We start from the raw sequence: 20303 nt of genomic DNA, 5'->3' as shown, positions 1-20303 counted from the left end.
AAGTTTATTTTTGTTTTGCTTTTTTAAGTATAAACTCTTAGCTTATAGCTCCGTTATCTCGACCAATTTGAGATTTACGGTTTTTGGTCTTAGAAGGTTGACGTATTTGACTGCACCCTAGGTTTCAGAGATAAGTTTATTCTAATCTTACCTAAAATAACCACAATTTGAGGGTAGGCTGTAGAGATCCTGGTGAGTAATAAGACTGAATCATATACGCGAATTTCAATGGTGATATTACTGGCCCCCCACACACACAAAAAAAATGTAGTTATTAGAAAGAGAAACAAAGGTCTTCATTCTGCCCAAACGAATTTCAAGTACTGTGCTTATACATTATTCCCTCTTATTTATTTGTAAATTTTAACTGATGGACAAGATGAATGTCAAATAATTTGCACATTAAACACTGTCAATAGTGATAAATGTTTGTTTCGATTTTTAGAGATATCCCATTACCAATAATATTACTACTAAGATTATTTTCCGAAACTTGAGCATAGTGAAATATCGGAGACATGATAGCAAACAATTTTATGAAAATTACTCATTACAAGATATAGTTGCTGAGGTAATAATACATCTTTGGACAAATTTTTGGTGAACAAAGTTGTTATTTCATAGAGTGTGAGGTTACCCACAACGTTCCTACTACATCATATCATTTATTGTTTAATAATTTGATACTTTTAACCGGACATGAGTCAGTAAATTGATAAAATACGAGCACTTCAGCACACAATAAACCCCCTCCCCAATAACTCAGCAGTAAGTATCTTGGCTTACGACACTAAAAATCATGTTTCAACACAAGTGGTTGGCAAAGCACAATTAGCCTGTTATGTAGCTGTGCACTTAGCAACAAACAAACGTAACTAAAACACGCGTGCATGTTGGTAACTTTGATTGTATTTTCTCTGCACGACGTTCAGAATAATGTATTTTGATAGGACGTGGTCTTTTTAAGGATGTTACTATAACACCATTATTTACAAATATTACAGGATATCCCAATATAACTTATTAAAAGGCTCGGCATGGCCAGGCGGATAGGACGCTCGACTCGTAATCTGAAGGTCATGGATTCGAATCTCAGTCCCACCAAATATGCTCGCCTTTTCAGCTGTGGGGGCGTTATTATGTGACGGTGAATCCTACTATTCGTTGGTAAAAGAGTAGCCCAGTAGTTGGCGATTAGTGTTGATGACAAGCTACCTTCCCTCTAGTCTTATACTGCTAAATTAGGCACGGCTAGCGTAGATAGCCCTCGTGTAGCTTTGCGCGAAATTCAAAACAAACAAACGAAAACTTGTTAAAACCAAAGGCGAGTTCTGTTGTTACTCAAATAAATTTAAATGAGTTATCTACGTTGACATTAGCTTAGAAAGAACTATAGAAGTCAGACTAACTTGACAGAAGTTGAATATTATTTCATAGCTTAAAAGGTTAAGAAACAAAATCCCATAAATCATGTTTTTATAAAACAAGAAATACGTTTTATTTGCTAATATAAAAAACATATACGTTCTTACTACAACAAATAAAGTTTATCTAACGACCACCAGTCGGATTCTTTGCATTTTAGTTGAACTTTTTTTAATCCTATGCATATTACCCTGTAATTTGAATAATAGATTTAATAGTCTTAAATCTAGTTTATACAGAATGATTTTAATAACACTGAAACAGTGTTTAGGCTTCTCAATTTTACAAGTGAAGGTAAACAATGTCGGAAAACATTCTTATTGTACATTTCCAGGAACTTTAAAAGGAAAACCGGGCCAGGCCTGGCGAAGCGTGTTAAAGCATTCGACTCGTAATCCGAGGGTCGCGGGTTCGAATCCCGGTCGCACCAAACATGCCCGCCCTTTCAGCCGTGGGGGCGTTATAATGTGACGGTCACTCCCACTATTCATTAGCAAAAAAGTAGCTCAAGAGATAGCGGTGGGTGGTGATGACTAGCTGCCTTCCCTCTAGCCTTACACTACTAAATTAGGGACAGCTAACGCAGATAGTAGCTTTGCGCGAAATTCAAAACGAACAAACAAAAGAAAAACCGGAAAAGAGTCATATGTCTTTACAGTTCTACACTGCCGTCAATCGGTCATAAAAGCAATTAAGCAATGTAATATTTATACACGTGTAAAATAAAAGGCGTATTGCAGAAGATGGTAGCGTAAAAATACAGAAGCATGTAGATTTGTTTTAGGGTTGGTCCCCGTGTTTATTAAATACACTATGTAACACAAATTTTGTTCCTGGATAGTATGTGTTATTTCTTAATTGTTTATGTTGTAAAAGTACAGAAAATGGCCATTATTCCCTTTAAACTTTGCTTTCGTGAACTGGATAATAAAATTTAGAAATTAACCTATTTTCTGTGTAAAAACGGGCACATTTGCACATTTTCATTTATATAAAGTCTGAATAAAACAATATATGAATCAAGGTTTACATGTATTTATACTAAAGTTATACAAAAAAGATTAGATGTTAGTAATTTTTCGAGATTTGTGACTGTAATGTAAATCACTTTCACGTATCAACCCCCAATTACAGTCTCCCATCATGTTTTTGTTATACACTCCTAGGTCGCAAAAGCAAAATTTGAAGAGAAAAATAGCCCCCCGATAGTACAGCGGGTTTCCGTATTTACAACGCTAAAATCAGGGGTTCAATTCCTCTAGGTGGGCTGAGCAGATAGCCCTTTGTGGCTTTGTTATACGAAAAACAAAAAACACACACACACACCTGAAGAGAAAAATAAATCTTTTCCATTTACTTTAGGCATAAGCAATTGGGAAATAACACTTGCTGCCCACAAACAAAAAAAAAGTAAAATTTTGTTACATAGCGTTATCTACTGTGCAATTATTTTAAAGCTTTACTCCTTTTAACTGAATATTTACATATATAAGTTGCAGAAGTGACGTTTTAATTTATACTCTTCAAAACAAGAAACGCAAAAGGGATATTTTTTTTATTTTAAGAGAAATATATGTAATAACGTTACAAGCTCAGAGTATGTGATGTTACACGTGTTAAGGCACTGATTGTCAGACCAAAATGACAATAAAAGTTGTGCACTTTGAAAACGGAGGAAAACATCGGATTTTTCGCCAAAACGCATGCGTGTCCAATAAATTTGTTTGAGAGATCTGCATGTTCTACAAGTGCAACATGTGCAAAATCCCTATAAAAGTGACGAGTTCTCGGTGTCCATAGCTCAGTGTTAAGCCACCGACACGCAATACAGTTACGCCAAGACTGACTGAAGCACAACGCAACAAGGCGAATCTCGATCAGATGTTGCCAGAGCTGTGAATGTCCACCCAAGCACCATCACAAGGCTATGGAATCGTCACCAACAACATGGATCAACTCGTGACCGTCCACAATCTGGCAGACCTCATGTGACCACGCCCGCACAAGATCGCTACATCCGGTTACGTCACCTTCGGGATAGGACCACCACTGTGACGTCTTCTGCCTCAACCATACCAGGGCTGCGTAGGATTTCTGATCAGACGGTACGCAAATGTCTACGAGATGCAGGAATCCGACCTCGACGTCCAGTCAGAGGCGTCATCCTCACCCAGCAACATCGTCAAGCACGGCTGCAGTGGACTCGGGCACATCGGGTATGGCCTCATCTACGATGGTGGCATGTTTGTTCAGCGATGAATCACGTTTTATGCTTCGTAGGCAGGATGGAAGGACCCGTGTTTACCATCGCCGAGGTGAACGTTTTGCAGCAAACTGTGTGCAGGATGTTGACAGATATGGTGATGACAGCGTCATGATGTGGGCTGCCATCGCCTACAATGCCAGAACAGACCTTTTGCACATTCAAGGGAATCTTACGGCTCAACGATACGTCGTTGAGATTCTTAGGCCCCATGTGCAACCCATCATGGTGAACGTCAACGACGTTTTTCAACATGACAACGCCCGTCCTCACACAGCTCAACTCACCACTGTCTTCTTGAGATACAACAACATCAACGTTCTTCCCTGGCCCTCCAGATCACCAGATTTAAACCCCATCGAACATCTTTGGGACGAGTTGGACCGACGTCTGCGACGGCGACAACCTCAACCGCAGACTTTACCTCAGCTTGCAGCAGCTTTGCAGGCTGAGTGGACAGCCATTCCACAGGATGTGATTCGTCATCTCATTGCTTCCATGGGCAGGAGATGCCAAGCAGTTATTGATGCTCACGGGGGGTATACTCGTTATTGACGTTGAGTGACGTTAAACTTCACCTAGTGAACATGGACTTTGGATGTTCAGCAGTGAATGTGCAAAGTTTCACACATGTCATACAGAACTACCCGGAATAAACTTGTTAACAATTTGTCTCATATTTTGCCTTTTTGTTTCTTTTTTTGAAGAGTATATTTAGTAATAATAACTAAGTAAGTTGCTATTAAATATTATTACAATTATACTTTAAACATTGAGTACCAGTATTAAGTTAAACACTAAATTAATTTATTAACACTAACAAAAGAACTCGCTTCGGGCGTGATATTTGTTTAGGTGTCTCCAATGAGATTGGAGGACGGTTTGTGTGCACAACCTTCGCTGTCACTAAGGCAGTAAAAAGTGGAAAAAATAAAACGGCTGTTAAACGTTTTTAAAATGGGAACTCGTATAAAACAATTTTTGAATATTTCTGTAAAATCATTTTAAAGATTCGTAGTGATCACTCTTTCTTTACGTAAAGCCTCACAATGAGCTCTCTGTACTCTACCATCTGCAAGTATCGAATCACAATGTTTAGTATTATAAACCCTCAGTCTTACCAGGAGACTGCAGTACTCAAATCTTAGTTTAGTATGTTTGAAGTTAAACACAACGCTACACAGTAGCTGTGTGTAATCTACCCACCACGGGTATCGCAACTCAGTTTCCATCGTTGTTAGTCTGCTGACATACTCCTGTGCCACTGCGTGGAATGTTCACGGTAAAATAAATGAAATAAAAATAATCAGATTTGCTATTATGTAGTTAAAAATAGATATTGCATTATTTATAGTAGTGTTTCTTACCAGTTTTGAATAACGTAAATCTCTTCCATGTGCATGAGCCTTTCCTATTTACAACCCTAATATTACCGCTAGTGTTGTCATACGTGTGTTTGCTTAAATACTCGTCTCTTTTTCTACCGATGTCTCACTATATTAATTTCCACACAGCAAACGTTATTGTCAAAATGTGCCATACTTATCACAAGTTAAGCTACAGTTGCCGTAACAAGGCTGAAGAAGTTGACGAGTTACCTCGGAAAACAAACCTTAGATAACATAATTTTACAACAAGTGAAGGCAAACGATTTGGAAAAGGCAGTTATTGTACACTTATTAGTGTACCTGTCAGATTAGGCACACTACTCTAACAAAACAGTATTTAATTTCGTTTAACTTTTTTCTTTCCTTCTGTTCACTGTTATTAGGAGTAGCTCGTGTACTGTCGAGTCAACTACGCCATTGGTCGAGAATTAGTGGTCCCCCATGAGTTAGAGGTAAGATTACTGACGTATAACACTGATATCAGGAGGTTGATTCCTCGCGGTGGTCACAGCAGCTAGCTCAGTGTGGTTTAGCAGTAAAACTAACAATAATAATCGAGAATCAGCGATGCATAGCCCATGACTGTACAAAAGCTATAAAACTTTATATATGAGAAAAAAAAAAGAACACAATACTCCATGTCTTACAATAAATAAAAGTTTTGAAAAGAGTATTAAATATATAAAACGTATTTTTATATTGTAATCGGTAGCTCATGAAACATATTTTGAATTAAAATATAATTTAAAAAGATCACTAACACCGTAGGTTGTATAATGTCTATTTATTGAAGAATAAGCCATATAATGACTTGCAAGTTGTCCCACATGCCAGTAATCACAAAATGAATCACACATTCGCTCTTTACCTTCTGAAGGCCCGGCATGACCAGGTGGCTAAGGCACTCGACTCGTACGTAATCCGAGGATTGCGGGGTTCAAATCCCCGTCACACCAAACATGCTTGCCCTTTCAGCCGTGGGGCAATATAATGTGACGGTCAATCCCACTATTCGTTGGTAAAAGAGTAGCTCAAGAGTTGGCGGAAATGACTAACTGTCTTTCCTCTAGTTACATTACTAAATTATGGACTGCTAGAGCAGATAGCCCTCGTGTAACTTTGCGCGAAATTCAAACCTAACCATTCTTCAGGAGTGTCAGTAGAACTTGAAAGTACATTAAAATATGTTTGTTTCTTTAATAAAAGTAAAACAAATGGGTCATGATATGGAAAACTCAAAAATTAACAACACTCTTACTGCCAAGGACACAGTTTACAAGCTAAAATTTGGATTTCGATACCCGCAATGAACAGAACACATTATGTAGCTTTGTCCTTAAATATGGTAAGTACGATAATACTTAATAGTACAGATTAACAAGGTTTTCCAATAATTTACCAGCTATAAAACCACCCTACTGAACCCCTGAGCGAAAAACCGACCATTCAAAGTAATGGTTATGATATATTGTACACATACGTACTCATAATATGTTAAAACTTCATTAACATTTCTTGTGTAACAAGTTAAAAAAATTTAATAAACCAACATTTTCTTCTGCTACCTACTTACCTGCCCCCTCCATCCAGTGGTGCAACGGTATGTCTACGGAGTCACGCAGCTAGAAACCACGTTTCGATACCCGTGGCGGGCAGGGCACAGATAGCCCATTGTGTAGCTTTGCGCTTAATTTCAAACAAACAAAACATACTTTCCTGATCACGTCAGCAAGGCTGGTCAGTAAGAGGTTCAAAGTATCGGTACAAGATTTTACTAGCTTACTTAACTGGTTTGTGTTTATCCACTTCTGATACTCCAATAAATATACAAAGATTTTTTTAAATAAATAGTAAACATATGCCTAAATATATTTTATATCCAAATCAATCCAGCAGATGGTGCTACGTATCGATGGATAGAGACACGACAATTTTGAAAGGTAAAGTATTTACATTATACTCAAAAGACCCGGCATAGCCAGGTGGGTTAAGGCGTGCGACTCGTAATCTGAAGTTCGCGGGTTCGCATTCCTGTCGCACTAACCCATACTCCCCTTTTCATCCATGGGGGCGTTATAATGTGACGGTTAATCCCACTATGCGTTGGTAAAAGAGTATCTTCCTTTCGGATACTTCTTATAGCAATTCTATGAATAACCAACAATCCATTATTTCCCCTAAAACTTTAATTTTTTTCCTATTTAGAAGCTGTCATTAATAATTTGATTTTGGTTTCGTTGTAGTTAAGCTAGATATTGACAACTAGTGTTCTGTCCATTACGAGTATTGAAACCGAAACCTGAAGTTTTGCATCGTAAGTCTGTAGATTTACTACTAAGTCACTGGGGGCGGGCACCATGAAAAAAAAAATTTAAAGAAATTAACAAATTGTAATTTAATATCAGCTGTCAATTGATGCCAAAATACGTTTTTGTTGTCGAGAGCAAAAATGTCGATTCGATAAAACACACAAAATTGGACGTTTTTAAAACATTTTGTCTATCAGTGTAAACTTTGTACGTTATTTCTGAAAACCATATACTCAAACATTATTTTAACCGTTTGTTTTTAATTACCAAGTTTAATAAAAACATAAATCAGTAAATTCATAAGTTTTAGTTCCCTTTCTTCCGCGGTTTGATTTTTTGAAGTTAAACGTAAAGCTACACAGTGAGTTATTTGTGCTCTGCTCACCACAGATATCGAAACCTGGTATTTAGCGGTAAAAGTCCACAGACTTCCCGCCATTCTATAGTCACAAATTTCGTTGGCAAAAATTATGAGGGACAAGAGAAGGAGATTTCCCTATTGGATCTTCCATGATGTCCTTTAAATGTGGTAACTATTGTCTTTTCACAGTATGATATAAAATACCATTGGCATACGATATTTAAAACACACGAATAAACATTTTTAACTTTTCAATTAAGTTAAGATGATATTTTACAGAAGCTCTTAGAACTAATAATATTGGTTAGCCTGAAAATAAATAAGGATTCATTTTTGAAAATCTTAATGCTAACGTCTTGATACTATGCAGACCTGCATAGGGTTTGTAGGCGAATAAGCTTAAGTGATTTTTTAAAGCTGTGTTATAATGTAACACTATAGTAACTACTGAACTATAATATTATGCAGTACGTTAAGTGCATGATATGAAAACTATTTTAAAGGCGCGCCACGCCACTTCGTACAATCCATGCTGCCAGCTCTGGGCATGCTCTCTGACAAATGTACATCTTGGCAATAACCCTGCAATGCAATTTCCATTAAAAAAGGTTCTGCTCTAAGGTTATTATGTTCAATGAACATCTTTCTCTTTTGGGCTTTTCAATAATTCACCTGGTTCACGAGAACGAAGTTTTTTGAATGCTATGTTAGTTGAACTCCTTGTATATGCTGGATTCATAACTAGATTATCTAGTCACTGCACCTGTACATTCCAAGTACAATTGAAAATTAATCCCCAGAGTATGTTAAAATATTTCCTGTCAGAATGCACTTTCCAGTTTAAGATTTAATGTTACATATCTTTACTTGTTAATTTCTTTAAAAATAACTTTAAAACCTTTTAAACATAACATTTTCAGATAGCACTGTACAGTGTTTCGTTTTAAAACGTTGACAAAATGTTGCTCTCGAATAGATGTAACATTTATAGTAAAAAGCTCGTAAACTGTAGATATTTGTCCAATATTCATCTTCATTTTGCCATTTCGGTTTTCAAATTAGAGGTGCTTACAATAGGTTAGTTTGATAACAACATTGGCATTTGAAACAGAAAACAAATATCAAATGCTGGTTTTACATGCTTCTAATTTAAAATAGATTAACTGAAAAGAAATTTAGAAAAAATCATCTGCAACTAAATAATTTTATCGCAACTTTAAATTTATTGGTTTCCATTACGTTGTCAGTTTTTGACACTTAAACCTTAACTTTGTTGTTCATGCTTCCAGCCAATTACAAGTGCAAACAATGCTCAACACAATCAAAAACTGCCAAGTTTCAAGCTTCTACCCCATTACTGGACTGTAGGTAGCGTCATGCTATCTAAAATTGAATATTTTTGGGTAGAAAATGTAACGGCTCTTACCAAAGACAAAATATATTTACACCCTCATATTATAGCTAATTATTGAAATTGAGGATTCAAAATTTCCAAGACGAAGTTACCCCTTACACTTAATGGATCTGGAAAACAAAAGAATATGGATCAACTCGGGGTACAGGAACCATTCAGAAACAAAACTACAACAAGTCGTACCCAGCTCAGGTAATCAACATATGGCGTATTGTAAAAGATAAGAATCCACGAAAACAATGATCAGTGGCAAAAGTCGTCGATGTGCATCAGGCAACATAATGAAGAATAATCTCGATCTTTAAAAAGTGACACAAGTCACATGTAAAGAAGTTGCTTTTACAAACAATTTAGAGAAAAGCCTCTCCGTGAAATCCAGCACAATTCTACAGGCAGGATGTCGACATCTTCTGCACCAGTAAGATGAAAGCGACAACCATGAAAGTTCTTCGTCAACAATCAGAGTTAATGAGAATGTTTAAAATCAAATTACCATACAGTGTAGTTAGGAAAATCAAAGCATGGGAAATCACCAGGACAGCCTATAGCAAGAAGACATTTGGTAATATCAGAAAAGAAATTCTCTTCTACCTCCGGATGAGAGACTAACCACTATTGGCGTCGCCTCTGGAATTGTAGCTTAAAATTCATCTGAACTCAACAGTACTCAATTTGCAATTATAGATTCATAAGTAACCAGCAATTAGTTTTTCTTATGTTAGGATCCTGTTAAACGCAATTATTTGTCTAGCACTAAAGTTTTTTTCATATATAATTACTAAAGAGTTAAATTTTAAATTTATCAATAATTATGTATAGATATGCTTTTGTATAGAATAGTTCAGAATGAAGTTCATCAAATAATTTCATAAAATGCTTTAAAACAATCGTTTTCAAATAATTTTTGACAAAAGAGGAGACTTTAAGTTAGTATGTTGAAAGCTGTTTGTTTACAAAAAATGACCCCGTGGCTCCGCAAAAAGATTGAAAGTTTACAACGCTAAAAATCGAGTCTGATTCCTGCAAATGGCACAACACGGATAGCATTGTATTTAGCAATAACAACAACAGAAAAGCTAAAATGACTTATATCGACTAAAGTAAAATTACTAGCCATCTAGAAAGATAAATTCATGTGTTTAAAAATGAATGTCTAACACATATTATTAGGTTAACAAATTTGTTTGTATTTTTCTACACTTAATACCCAAATTACCAACTTGTTTTATATCTTTCACTATCGTTGGGTCGTCATTATTGTATCGTATTGAGTACTCAGTTGAAGTAATTACATTATCGATGGTACTTTTGTTTAAATATTTGTCTAAGTCGTATGTCATTGTGAATCCTGTAAGAAGCACAGACTCACAGGTGTCCCCCAGTGGGTCACGCGTAAGTTTCTGGATTTACAACGTTACAATTTAAGACTCGATTTCCCTTGATGGTGGAAAGCGTCTATTGTGCAGCTTTGCACCAAAATAAACTGCATCTAACATTAATGAACGAATATTGATAACTTACTAATCAGTGATACGTAGGTATGCAGATAAATTTTCGTAGTTAGAAGAATAATTAAATTAGGTAAAAAGGAATATGAGATACTTTACCTGCCTATGTAGTTCAAACTAATCTAAGGGCTATTCACCAGCCAAAGAAACTACTAAATGTATCTAGCAGACTACATGATGTAGAAAACTAAACTGTATTATCGTAAAATTCTTAAACATGCAGAAAGAGCACGAATCATTTCAACCCGAGTTTGTTTGTTCATTGTAAAGCGCAAAGCTATTCATTGGGCTGTTTGTGTTCTGCTCACTGCAGGTATCGAAACTCAATTTTTAGTAGCATAAAATCTCAGACTTACTGCTGGAACCACCATAGGGCAGGCCTAAGTTGGAATTTGGTATATAAAGGGTTGTGCAAATGCCAAAATGTAACCATAAGTTTGATGATGCACGAGTCAAAGTTTATTTTCTGTCCTGATAATACTTATTTATATAAACATAGAAGAAAAAAATAATACAAAGAAATACAACAAAAATCTGAATCTGAGGAAGAATTAGAAATAATATAAACTTTGTTATTATTCCAGAAAGCGTGACTAACTTTTTATTGTGTGATGAAGTTTTGTCATTTTCAGATGAAACAGAAACCGAATGGTAAGATCAAGTAATACTGCAGAACTGGGAAATATTACCAGAGTCTGGTTAAATCAGACCTCGCTCAAAATAAAAACAGACATAGTTGTTTAACTATGAAATGAAGTAAACAGTTTATTAATAGTAATATTTTTCAAATTCATCTTTGCATGAGGCTAGCTTCTATACATTCACCACCAACAACTGGTTTGACAATACAAACTTACTCCGCATCAAGACAAAATCTACCTGGAGATGACTGCTAGCCTCTCTTAGAATTTTATTGAGATTTTACTAACTCCTTCTAAAAGGCCCCAATATGGACACGACAGGGAATTCAGTTCCTTATCAAAAACGGGTAAAATAAAATATTCAATATGTTGAGTTTGCTTTCTATTTGTATTTATTTATGCAGGACATAAATGTAAATGATCACACATGGAAGTAGTCAATATCATCTACTAACCCTAACATTACGTGGAAAACTAAAGGGAGAATAAAAGCCTTTAATTTTGATTATCTAATTACGCATTGAAAACCTATACTGAAACCTGAAACAAATCTAAATAGAAACACATTCATTTTCTGGAATGATTACAGCCATAAATACCTGCATATTACAACATCTGTAAATTACATCTGTGGTTGTTGTTTGTAATTACGCACAGATCTACAAAAAGGGCTATCTTTACTCTGCCTACAAATGGTATCGAAACCCGGATTCTAGCGTTGTAAGTACTAACTAAAATATGTTAGAAACTATATTCATGCTAATTTGCTCTGGTTCAAAAGTATTAAACCAGAGTTGGTTAAATATGTCAACCAGGATACTCCTTTGTATTATTGATGTGAATTATACGTATATAAAAAGTATTTCAATTGTTTTTTAATTAATCGTCCCTCTTTAGGGAATTCAAATGTTCATTTATTATTGTTGATGCTTGCTACTAAAGCGAACTGTGGATTATAGGTAAAGCTAAATTCAACCATAAGTACATCTTTTGCAACTTTAATGGCAATAATAAGTTCAAGAACCGAAATGTTAGACATATATTTATCTTATGTTTAGAAATTGTTAGAAAATATATATTTATCAGTGTATGTATGCTTTTGTATGGCAAAACCATATCGGTATATCTGCTGTTTTCACCAAGGGGAAATGAACCTCTGAGTTTAGGGTTGTAAATCAGTGGATTTATCACTATTTCACAAGGGAGACTGATTTTAGTAATAATGTTCATTATCCTTGTCTTGTTATGAAATTAAAGGAATCGGCGAATAAAACTTTTGAATGATGTTGCTTAGTATATCTTTTATATATGTATATACATATATATTGCGAACTGTGGTGTCTGTCCGACGTTCGTCTGTCTTTTGTTTACAGCGACAGCTTTTCTCACTGTGTTTGAAATTTGAAAAGCTGTGCACACAGGATTAGCTCAGCATTCACTTTTGAAATGACAGGTAACAAGCATGAATAATGTTGACACCACATTTTATTTCACAAGCAGGATATTTTACACTAAAATGTAAGGAATTACTCACACTATCATTTACATCTCGAAACGTGACGTAACTTGAATAATACGAATATAGATTTACAACATGTTACTGTTGACCAATTTTTAGCGTGAAAAAATGCCATACAATTATTTTTCCTGGTGGGCAGTATAATTAGCTCAGAGCTTTGGCTTTGGGTGAAACCAAGATTGTGACACAATTAACCTTTGTAAACTCCAAGTAGTTTGAATTGACAGATTAACGTAAACTTTTCCTGTCACTGGAGACGGGTACTTTTGTTGTTATGTCATATTTCTGTTTCTTCAAAATAGAAATAACATTAATGAATATTACATTAAAATAGTATAATTGTTAATTAGAAAACGAATTAGATCCGAGAAAAAAGGACAGTCATTTGTAATACACTTCAAGGATCTATAAAAAATTATGTCAGTTTTGTACTAAAACGAATAAAGTTGATTTGTACACATTTTGTGCAAGAAATCTACAAATATCAAACTGAATTGAAAAGGTAATTGTGGGTGGGATAGGATCTGTTCTTTTTTAAGTCATAAAGCACTAAAAAGATGTATTTTCAATTTCCATAGTGCAATTAAGGTCTACTATTGCAAGAAAAAAATACATTAAAATGAAGAACACGGAATTTTGCACTCAACAAATGAAATATTTTAACTGTAAGAACAATTTTAAAATATGTGAAAATAAGTGGAATTGTACAATCAGAAAAGAAATTGAAATAACATAAAATCTACGACCTAAGTGACATTTTGCTAATGTCTGATTGGAAAGTACTGGAGCCATAAAGAAATGTTGACCTGTTTCCAAATAGTAAATACTTATTTTCCCTAAATATCTCTGTATAATATAACTAAATAATTTATTGTACTGATTAATTAATTGGCTAGGCATGGCCAGGTGGTTAAGGCACTCGACTTGTAATTTGTTTTGAGTTTCGTGCAAAGCTACTCGAGGGCTATCTGTGCTAGCAGTCCCTAATTTAGCAGTGTGAGGCTAGAGGGAAGACAGTTAGTCATCACCACCCACCGCCAAATCTTGGGCTACTCTTTTACCAACGAATAGTGGGATTGACCGTCACATTATAACGCCCCCACGGCTGAAAGGGCGAGAATGTTTGGTACGACCGCGATTTGAACCCGCGACTCTCGGAGTACGAGTCGAACGCCTTAACACGCTTGGCCATGCCGGTCCCCAGCGTTTGAAAGCAGAGATGGCTAAGTTTATATTTCGGTAAAAAAATGGTTCTTTGTGTTATTTTGTGGTACGGAATATTTATATTTTATTTTGAACATCAGACATGTGCGAAGTTTGCTAAATGAAGCAGCAATTTTGAAAAATGAAAATAAATATTTTTATTAAAAAAGTTAAGTGTATAGTACATAACCAAAGCGTAGCTGGTATCATTGGATTTCCCGTAACGCGACTTTCTCATAAAAGTAATATTTATAAATAGGTATCGGTTCAATCAATATTTCCTATTACGATTGAAAAGAAAAGTTATATATAAGTGTTACACAGACATTTTCTTCGGTGACTCTTAGATTTCTCTGATACAGTGTTTCCGACATAAAAATAATGCTATTAATACCGTAAAAACAACAAAAACAACTTAATTATAAAATGTACACGTTGAGTGAAGACCTACTGTGTCTGCTGGATTTTCGATTAGCCAATGAAATAGACTTATATAAAACCCAAGTAAAAGTTGAAACCAAGGCAGCTAATTACGTTATTATTACACGACTCCAATGAGACCATGATATGAGATTATCTTTAATCAGAGATGTTGGTTGATAAACACTTGAGGGCCATACACTTACAAAGACGTGATTTTCGGATAAGGCCCAATGATTATGCTACACTCCAATGGTACATCTGCGATATCTGGTCGCAATAACTTATAATTTCCAAGCAAAGTTTTCGTAATGGGATCTACTAAATCCTCTGGGAGTGCTTTTAGGATAGACGATTGGCAACGGTCACGTTTGCTCTGCGCGATGAATTTTTAAAACCGTTTTCCCTAAAGTTTTGTTTTTTTAGTAGTGACTAAATTTTTTTAAATTTAGTGTTTTGAGCAATTGAACACTGTGGTTATCAAGAAAACAATATGTGATCGAAGCCAACCATTTTTGAAAATAAGCTAATAGAAGATACATTAATGTTTCTTATGAAGTGGGCCCAGCATGGCCAGGTGGTTAGGGCGCTCGACTAGTAATCGGAGGATCTCGAGATTGAATTTCCGTGACAGCAAACATGTCTGCCATTTCAGCCGTGAAGGCGCTAAAATGTGACGTCCATTCAATACACTATTCGTTGGTGAAAAGAGTAATTCAAGAGTTTCCAGTGGGTGGTGATGACTAGCTACCTTCCATCTAGTCTTACACTGCAAAATTCGGTACAGCTAGCGCAGATAGCCCTCGCGTAGCTTTGCACGAAATTCAAAAATAAAGAAGCAATCAAATCACCAAAAGTAAGTCGTTAAAATAGCATATACAATAACTGTGTAAGATAAATAATTCTGCTAAAAACAAGAAACCTTCACGTTAACAAAGAAATATCTGTTTATAATTAAGCACCAAGCTACATAAGCTATCTGCGCTCTGGCAATCACGGGTATCGAAATCTGGTTTCTGGATTTATACGTCCGCACTGGGAGGCAGGTTAACACAGGTGGCCAAGCATTAACTCGTGGTATTTGACGCGGATTTTAAATATACATATTATGGAGGTGAAAAAAAAAATGAAATAGATTTATAAAGTTAGAGCACAATATTTAAAATGTTGAAACTTTGCAAAGAAATTTAAGTTAAGGAGAGATAGCGTATCCAGTTAAATTATATATATATATATATAATTAATTATCAAACAAGTATATGCCCGGCATGACCAGGTGGTTACGGCGCTCGACTGGTAATTCGAGTATCCCTGGTTCGAATACCGTCACACCAAACATGCTCGCCCTTTCAACCGTGGGGACGTTATAAATGTTTACGGGCAACCCCACTATTCGTTGGTAAAAGAGTACCCCAAGAGTTTGCGATGGGTGGTGATGATTAGCTGCCTTGCTTCTACTCTTACACTGCTAAATTAGGGACGGTTAGCGCAGATAGTCCTCGAGTAGCTTTACGCAAAATTCAAAACAAACCAAACCAATCAAAAAAGTAACAACAGTAACTAAATGTGTTTCTCCCTCTTTCATGATTGGATGAAAGGGTTACACGCTTTTTCTCAAGAATAATTACTTCAACAGTAGTTAACGTTTTCACTTCTTAACATTTCAGAAATTTTATGTCAGAAACATTAGGAAAACTGTAGTAAGTTTACCAACAATAGTTTACAACAACAGTGAATTTTTTTCAGTGTTGCAGCCAATTTAATATTGTATTAGCATAATATACAGATAACAGTATATCCTTGTTCTAATTCAGTGGATTTCAAAATATGTTTTAAACCATATACCTTATTGTACTTGTCATACTTTTAGGGACGCAAGTCATTGAGAACGTGGTCTGTCAAGCTTGAGTGCTGAGCTTCGTTACTGCAAGTATTTTAAATGAGAATAAATAACCTTAACATGGTTATGTTAGACAAGTATAATGCATAGAGGTGACAGGTAAAAAGGAAACTGACATGTTACGAATTAAATCAAGAACATGCTGTTTGCAGAACATTAAAAAGTTCACAACAAACATCAAAATTTTGACACTCTGCGTCCCTCCATTCTACCAACATCCCCACGATGGAGACAGCGGAATCGTCCACTAATCTGGACGTCTATCAATGCTTTCGCTGCGAGTTCTTGAATAGCACGAGTGACATAGCAATAACAAGAGCGTGTGGTTCTCTGGTGGGTTATGAAAAGTAGTAAGAGGACCTTCTAAACAGGTATCAAGGTCTCTTTGTGCAGGTAAGGCTTTTGCATTTTAATATTTCGCAGTATTTTCGTTGAGAAAGCGGCAATTAATTATAAACATGGAAGCATCAATATAAGCTTCTTATGAACACACCAGGCACCAGTGCTTGCTGCTCTCGACGTGTTTGGCACTCGCACCACATTCGTAGAGACGATCGTTAACGGCGTATATGTTGTATTATTATATATAGACGTAGATGTAAATATATGTAGCTGTTTTCCTCGCTCTGCCTCCTCTCTGTAGATGAATCGCCTACTTTGTATTTCCTGACGTAACTTTAATACCAATGTTTCCTTGACAACGAAAGATTTCTTTCTTCCCGACTACCTATCCATACACACACACACACATATATATATATATTACCCGCAGTGGCACAGCAATATGCCTGTGGACTTTTAAGGCTAGAAACCGGGTTTCAATACCCGTGGTGGGCAAAAAATATACAGTCCATTCTGTAGATTTGTGCTTAATTCGAAACAAATAAAAAATTCATTCGACTTTAATCTCCCTTAATTTAAGGACAGGACGCTCAAGTATTTTTTCATTAACCAAGAAATTTACCTTTGAGTGGCCCTGACAGCAACTTTATTGAACCTGCGAATTTTTCTTGAGTGTTAGAAAAATTAATATAAATAGTTACATGTGTTCCAATCAATTTCCACATGAATATAGAACATGTATGTATGTATTTGATGGACACTCAAGATGAAAACATAAACAATAGCAGAACTAAACTCAATACTCTAAAATCTTTTGGAAGCCACATCACTGTGGAAACGATTTGATTATATGACTGTTCTAACTATGAATAATTTGGTTGACTAATAATGAAAAAACATCAACCTGGACGAATGTATCTTTGTCTTTCGATTTTTATTAATTTAATTTTCAAATTGATTATATAATACCATCATAAGAAATACTTTTCTTATAACAAAGCTACATCAGTCTATCTGCTATGTCCACCCTGGTTTTGACGTTGTAAATCCGAAGACTTACCTCTGTCCCAACGAAAGACATCGTAAAAAATATGTATAACATTAATTTGTAAAGCTTCGTGGTAGTATACTGTACGGTTTGAGAGTCCATCTGACGATTTTTTGTTTGTTTGTTTGTTTTGGAATTTCGCACAAAGCTACTCGAGGGCTATCTGTGCTAGCCGTCCCTAATTTAGCAGTGTAAGACTAGAGAGAAGGCAGCTAGTCATCACCACCCACCGCCAACTCTTGGGGTACTCTTTTACCAACGAATAGTCGGATTGACCGTCACATTATAACGCCCCCACGGCTGGGAGGACGAGCATTCCATCTGACGAACTTAAATAACCTCAAAGAAAACCCTGAAATATCATAAAGGACACTCCTGTGAACAAGTAACAGAATAGGTAATTAAAGAAAGAGAGAAAATAATAGTTAAAAATCCATGGCATATTTCTAGTGTATGCAAATTTTATATACCTCATAAAAGTCTGTGGTTTAGAATTGAAGTAATATTTATCACATGAAAAAGTTGCTGTTTGTACAAAGCAGAAAGCTGCTTTTAAAGGTCTATCTGTGTTCTACCTGCCACGGGTATTGAAACTCGGATTTTAGCGATATTGGTCCGCAGAATTATCACTGTGCTACAGGAGGGCAACAAAAAAAGAGGAAGATTTATTTGTCAAAATGTCTTTTTTTTTTTTCACGATTTGGGATGCTTTGTTGAGTCACTTATGATCATTTAGGGTAATTAAACTTACCGTAGTTTAGTGTTTTCATGCTGTGAAAATATGTTATTCAAATTTAGTTAAAACTTTTAGATTCCAGCTCTCAGAAGCATTGGTACTAACTCGTGGTAGAACACCATCGATTTTATCAATTTATAGATTAAGCTAAGTGAAGAAAATATAACTTAGATTATTTCATGAAATTAAAGGGAAAACGTTTTATAAAATGCTAAACCCAAGGAACAACACAGGTAAAATTAGAGTATACTTTTAGAGTACAATTTCTCCACTAAACACAGTTAACGATTCAGTTTTTTAAAAAAATCCTCGCAATTCATGGAGCATACTGCGAAATTCATGATGCCTACAGTCAAAGCCTAACTGAATTTACTTGCGACGAATGGTTACATTTGGCAAAAAAAGAAGGAAAATGAATAACAAACAGGGAATATTTGGGCATGTACATATTCTCTTCATCTCTTAGATATACTTATTAGCACTAAGTAGACGATGTAACGTGAAACCTATCTCTTCCCCCAGTCAGTGTAACACTTAGTTTTTGAGCTCGCGTGAAGGGTAAGGTCTTTGGTGCACATTATGTTCATGAAGGTTTCAGTGGTGTTCCAGTCAAGGCTTTTACTACCTACTCAAAGGCTTTTTTGTTTCTTATTCAAGGTAGCTCTTCACAATTCTTGCATTATTCTGCATTAAATTAAACTCTGGTCCAACTGCATTCACAAAACATCTTGGAAGTGGGTTTCTTGACATGTCAGGTCCGGCATGGCCAAGCGTGTTAAGACGTGCGACTCGTAATCTGAGGGTCGCGGATTCGCATCCACGTCGCGCCAAACATGCTCGCCCTTTCAGCCGTGGGGGCGTTATAATGTGACGATCAATCCCACTATTCGTTGGTAAAAGAGTAGCCGAAGAGTTGGCGGTGGGTGGTGATGACTAGCTGCCTTCCCTTTAGTCTTACACTGCTAAATTAGGGACGGCTAGCACAGATAGCCCTCGAGTAGCTTTGTGCGAAATTCAAAAACAAACAAACAACTTGACATGTCGATCTTCTCATATTGTCTCTTACGTCGAAAAGAAACCGACAACAAAAGACACGAAACCTTGATTTGCCTGTGAGAAGTAGAGGCGTTAATAGTTTTACTAATAGTGGTAGTCTTTATAGAAACTGTGGGACTGGTTAGTACTGAATGTTACTCCAGCTATTCTCTTAAACTTCATGTGAGTCAATAGCAAAGTTCTACAGCCGCTAACAGTGATTTTAACAGATATCGTACGGCGTAATTAATTTTTGAAGATCTTATCCAATCTTTCTACTACATGAATACGAACTGTCGCTTCTCTATTGTATTTGTTTAGTAACAGCATTTAAACGTTTGTACTATTGCCAATAATTTATAGCTTCCGCTAGTAAGTAACATTGATTGTTTGGCTTTTTCTTTTGGCGGTATCTGCACCAAACAATCAGTACAAATTATGGAAGTAAAATACTAGAAAATGTAAAAGAAAAGTAGCTGAAATATAAATAATGCTCAGAAGTCAGGTAAAAACTTTAATATAGTTAAAAAAGGCCAATGACCCGTAAAATTCGAACAATCACGGTGGATAGTTCCACCATCACCAATGACACTGTCCAAAGTCAGGAATATACAGTTCTAAGGTATCAGTAAAGTAAACATAAGCGAAGCAACACTCAAATCAGTAAAAAATTCAATCTTTTTTTTTTATTTTTGGCTTTTCTCAAGTATAGTATTTCAACCTGCATTAAATGTTTGCTATATTTGATATTTTAGTAAAGTGCAGTTAACTTGAATTCATGACGAGATGTT

The 20303-nt window shown here is 35.8% G+C and overlaps 1 protein-coding gene across 1 annotated transcript in view; it reads left to right on the top strand.

Annotated features, from left to right (window-relative positions):
• The first annotated feature begins 16407 nt into the window (after positions 1–16407).
• The window catches only part of LOC143256711 (uncharacterized), a 91456-nt gene continuing 87560 nt past the window's right edge, over positions 16408–20303 (top strand). Inside the window, 1 exon segment of the mRNA XM_076514315.1 lies at positions 16408–16744. The gene's annotated coding sequence lies outside the window, so the exon portion shown is untranslated.

This window comes from Tachypleus tridentatus, chromosome 7, assembly GCF_004210375.1.
Source record: "Tachypleus tridentatus isolate NWPU-2018 chromosome 7, ASM421037v1, whole genome shotgun sequence".
In the NCBI taxonomy this organism is placed as follows: Eukaryota; Metazoa; Arthropoda; class Merostomata; order Xiphosura; family Limulidae; genus Tachypleus; species Tachypleus tridentatus.
The sequence above is the reverse complement of the archived record's forward strand: the minus strand, read 5'-3'. Positions and strand labels throughout refer to the sequence as shown.